Raw genomic sequence first — 5,374 nt, 5'->3', positions numbered from 1 at the left:
GAATTGTTATTTAGATTACTTGTTGGTTATTACTGCATTGTCGGAACTAGAAGCACAAGCATTTCGCTACACTCGCATTAACATCTGCTAACCATGTGTATGTGACAAATAAAATTTGATTTGATTTGATTTTGTTTTTGATACTGCAACTATGTCCATATGCAAAGCCCATTCCACTGTACCATTTACATCTTCGGTATCCTGTGCATGTGACAAATAAACTTAGATTGTATTTGATATAGTTTGTGTTTACCAGAGAGACTAATCTGCAGAACAACATGACCTGCACCAATGTCAGATTAGGATATACTGTAGGAGAGGACTAGATAAAGTGTATTTTTACCTGGAGTTTTTCCTTATTGTAGACTACTACTTTTAACACTTTCAGTCTTGAAATCTTAGGTTGTTTACCACAATAATCACTCTGTTTAGCACATAGCCTCATGTGAATCCTTAAAGAGGTGGGAGGGGGCTAAGGCTTAACATGGTGTGAACAATGCTGAATGGGTATAGACAAAGAAGAGCACTCCAGTAGGTGTACCAAATGATTCAAGGGACATTTTCTCAGAAGAAAGTTACAAGTTTATCCACTTTGAAAGCAGAATTACTTACCCATTGTTCCTCAACGGTATATAACATGTTCTAGCTCTGAGTCTGTACTTTTATCCAGTGTAAAAAACACATTTTTAAATTTTGCTACATAGAACCGAATCCAGGTGGTGGGTCACAAATGTCCCCTGCGCACGCCTGTCAGTGACTGAAGAAGTGAACGATTGTCATTATTACCCAGCGTGACCAAGAATGGTCAAGAATTTGTCAAAGAACTTTAATAACTTTTCTGGAAAAGTACCTCTCTCACGACCATGACAAAGCAAACTAGAAGGAAGAAGGTTGTACTGACATAAAAGACACGCACATTAAAAAATACTGTAGTTCCCTATGGTCTAAATACTGTAGAATTACAATATTCATATACTATAGTATTAACTGTTTGTTTTCGCAGACATAACTGTAGTATACTGTAGTATTTACTGTAGTGTTTTTGAAGAATTTACTGTCTGTTTTTTTTCTGGACATTACTGTAGTATTCACTAAAGTGTTTTTGTTTTATTATCTTTGACATAGAAGCGGGGGCTTTCTCTTTGGGGAAACCTACTGGATAAATACTAAAAGAGCAAATTATCCATAAGATGTAAGTAGGACTGGGGTCTGAACTGAGGTCAGAGCTTCTGCTCTTTTCTATAAGCTGTAAATAGGTACGTAAGTAAAGAGCAGGGATAGCTCAGGGATTCCTGCCCTTTTCTACATCTCTTCTCAGTGTGTCTGTCCAGTCAAGGGTGAGGTTTGTTTAAGGGACAAGTGGGATGGGTGTTGGAGTTCTCCTTTTATCTTCTGCGACTTGATTTCAGATAAAACAAACTTTATTGGATAATTAAATGTAGCCTACAGAAAAATTTAAAATTAAAAGAGGAGGGAGGGGTTTGGTAGGGGATACAAACCCAGTTTAGGTTTGGAGGGTAGGATACAGATCTAGTTTAAAGTATTTCTATAAAAAAAATTATAACATTAGGGGATGGAAACGTGCTCTTCAGCCTCCTAACACCAAGCCTCCTGAAGTTCTCCCCAGCCTGGTGGTTCCTGTGGCAGCCCCACGCACCAGGCTGTCTCTCTGTCTCCTCCCTGCAGGTGGTCCTGTCTGTCCGGCGCCGCTGCCGGAGTCTCCCGCCTGTCCGGCGCCGCTGCCGGAGCCTCCCGCCTGTCCGGCGCCGCTGCCGGAGCCTCCCGCCTGTCCGGCGCCGCAGCCGCCCCTCTGTCCCGAGCAGCCGCCCCTCTGTCCCGAGCAGCCGCCCCTCTGTCCCGAGCAGCCGCCCCTCTGTCCCGAGCAGCCGCCCCTCTGTCCCGAGCAGCCGCCCCTCTGTCCCGAGCAGCCCCTCTGTCCAGTGGGGTCATTGAGAGGGGTGGCCATGGTGAGAAAGCCACGGAGGCGGACAATAAGGCGGACTAAGACAATGGTGAAGTGGGGTCCGCGTCCCGCGCCAGATCCGCCACCGCGGACAGACGCCCACCCAGACCCTCCCCTATAGGTCAAGGTTTTGCGGCCGGAGTCCGCACCTTTGGGGGGGGGGTACTGTCACGTTCTGACTTATTTCCTTTGTTTTTGTATTTAGTTAGTATGGTCGGGTGAGTTGGGTGGGCAGTCTGTTTGATTTTCTATGATTTGGGGATTTCTATGTTTGGGCCAAGTATGGTTCTCAATCAGAGGCAGGTGTCATTAGTTGTCTCTGATTGAGAATCATACTTAGGTAGCCTGGGTTGCACTGTTTGTTTGTGGGTGATTGTCTATGTCAGTGGCTTGTGTCAGCACAGGTCTCATTTTGTAGCTTCACGGTCGTATTTAGTTAGTTTTTTTGTTACTCTTTTGTATAGTGTTCAGTGTTCTCTTTTTTAAAATTCACTATGAACACATACCACGCCGCATATTGGTCCTCTGATCCTTCTCGCCTCTCCTCTTCAGATGAAGAGGAGGAAGGCCGTGACACTTACCATTCTGCTAATCTCATGCACGTTTTTGATCGGGTCAAACAATTAACACTGAAAAGCTCTCAATCTCTCTATTTTTTCCCATCTTTTGTTTAGTTAGTTTTTCTTTGTCTATTTAGTAAGTTATCATCTCATCAATTGCCACTGAAAGAAATAGGTATTTGACAAATATTTGTCACTGTTTTCATTGACGAAAATAAAAGTAGTCCTCTAAATAGTGAAATATATTTTCACTATCTGCTCTGGAAGATGTCGAGAAGCTGCAGGAGGACTTTGCACCTGTCTGCCATGATGTTCAGCTGAATCTGCAGCGACGGAATCAGTGTCACTACTCCCGCCGAAGTCGGTCCCTCTCCTTGTTCGGGCGGCATTCGGCGGTCGACGTCACCGGTCTTCTAGCCATCGCAGCTCCACCTTTCATTTTCCTTTGTCTTGTTAGTCCACACACCTGGTTTACATCCCCTCATTACTCTACGTGTATATTATCCTCTGTTCCCCCCCATGTCTGTGTGTGGTATTGTTCTTTCGTTACGTGTGTGACGCTACAGGCTTGTTTTGCGCCGGGTTTTGTGTTAACCTGTGGATTTGTACCATTTTGTGTGATTTGTGCGCTCGCTTTTTTCCTTGGGCCGGAGTGTTGTGACAGAATGTTGTGACGCAGTTACGTCTGGCTGTTTTCCTCTGCCTGAATAAATTGTGCCTGTTCACTCATCTCTGCTCTCCTGCACCTGATTTCCTTCGACCAGTTGCACACACTCTGACCATTAGCTCTTGGTCTTGTAGCATCTCATGGAGTTTCTCTACAGACTGTGGTGCACATCGGCCACACACCTGTAAATGATACAGAATTAAAAAGAGGAACATAGGAAACATGACTCATACTCACTGTGAAATGACATCACAGCTTTCTGCATAATTACAATGATATAAATGACTTAAGCAATTGTAGAATGCGCGTAGATTTAAATCATACCTGTATTTCGATCTCTACGAACCCCTTGTAGAGGCCAAACTGCTCTGAGTGGTACCGCACTGCTGAGAACCATGAGTTCCAGAATGTTGCACATGAAGAGGGAGCCACAGTCGCTCTCTTCCACCCTGGCAGTTTGGTGGTGAGGATGGTAAGGTATCTTCTTTTGCGTGCCCCTGCCTGGTAAAACATCTGCGAAGAAACTTAGCATGAGTGCGTTCAGCTGATCAAAAGCTTTGTGGAAAGCACTCCCTATCGGATTCATGATGTGAGCCATGTATGCTATGTGCAGGGAGTTGGGGAACAATGATTGAAGTGTCGCTTTGTAGGCTTTCCTCGTGTACTCTCTGTGTCAAAGACAATGACATCATCATTGGAGATATTGTAGTCTTGTTGACATTTCCCCACCGCCATGGAAACTGTTGAATGGGTTGCACTGCTCCAGAAACACTGTCTCTGCGAGGTAGAATTCTCCCCGAGGTGTCCTTTTCAAGTGGTGCCATGAGGATGTTTAGTACATATGTTCCTACAACATCTGGAGTTTCATCAAAAATGACTGTCACTAGTTTCCCTGCAAGATGTTGCTTGAGTTCTTCCCTCACCTTCAGGTAGACATCTCCCAAGTACTTGTCCTGTAGCTGGTGGCACCTCAATTGATGACTTTCTCCTTCAGAAACTGCCTCATTGGGGGGGATCACTTTTGGGAAAGGGGGCATGTTGACATGCTGTGCAAGTGCGTAGCCAATCTTCGCAGATCTGAAAAGTAACAATTGCACCAATTAATTTGACAAAAAAACATAGATCCGGGGGTGTCATAATCCACTCACACGTTCACTCACACACACTTCTCCTCTCCATCAGGCATGGGGCTTACTATCAACATGAGATGCACCTCCCATTCCCACTCACACTCTCTCTCAAATCAATGAAACTCAAGGCACTTTATTGGCATAGGAAACAAATAAATGGTTATAGTACAAAAGGGAAAATAAATCAACATAAATATGGGTTGTATTTAAAATTGTGTTTGTTCTTCCCTGGTTGACCTTTTCTTGTAGCAACAGGTCACAAATATTGCTGCTGTGATTGCACACTGTGTTATTTCACCCAATAGATATGGGAGTTTATCAAAATCGGGTTTGTTTTCTAATTCTTTGTGGGTCTGTGCAATCTGAGGGAAATACAGTGCCTTGCGAAAGTATTCGGCCCCCTTGAAATTTGCGACCTTTTGCCACATTTCAGGCTTCAAACATAAAGATATAAAACTGTATTTTTTTGTGAAGAATCAACAACAAGTGGGACACAATCATGAAGTGGAACGACATTTATTGGATATTTCAAACTTTTTTAACAAATCAAAAACTGAAAAATTGGGCGTGCAAAATTATTCAGCCCCCTTAAGTTAATACTTTGTAGCGCCACCTTTTGCTGCGATTACAGCTGTAAGTCGCTTGGTGTATGTCTCTATCAGTTTTGCACATCGAGAGACTGACATTTCTTCCCATTCCTCCTTGCAAAACAGCTCGAGCTCAGTGAGGTTGGATGGAGAGCATTTGTGAACAGCAGTTTTCAGTTCTTTCCACAGATTCTCGATTGGATTCAGGTCTGGACTTTGACTTGGCCATTCTAACACCTGGATATGTTCATTTTTGAACCATTCCATTGTAGATTTTGCTTTATGTTTTGGATCATTGTCTTGTTGGAAGACAAATCTCCGTCCCAGTCTCAGGTCTTTTGCAGACTCCATCAGGTTTTCTTCCAGAATGGTCCTGTATTTGGCTCCATCCATCTTCCCATCAATTTTAACCATCTTCCCTGTCCCTGCTGAAGAAAAGCAGGCCCAAACCATGATGCTGCCACCAC

General features: G+C 43.9%; 1 non-coding gene across 1 annotated transcript; it reads right to left on the bottom strand.

Moving 5' to 3' along the window:
* Nucleotides 1-1,129: 1,129 nt before the first annotated feature.
* Nucleotides 1,130-1,185, bottom strand: LOC118937067 (U7 small nuclear RNA). The gene has a single exon (XR_005034464.2). It is a non-coding gene; the product is annotated as a U7 small nuclear RNA (small nuclear RNA).
* Nucleotides 1,186-5,374: the final 4,189 nt, after the last annotated feature.

This window comes from Oncorhynchus mykiss, chromosome 10 (assembly GCF_057628025.1).
Source record: "Oncorhynchus mykiss isolate SJ-2025 chromosome 10, ASM5762802v1, whole genome shotgun sequence".
In the NCBI taxonomy this organism is placed as follows: Eukaryota; Metazoa; Chordata; class Actinopteri; order Salmoniformes; family Salmonidae; genus Oncorhynchus; species Oncorhynchus mykiss.
Note: the sequence above shows the minus strand (reverse complement) of the source record. Positions and strands in the feature narration are given on the sequence as shown.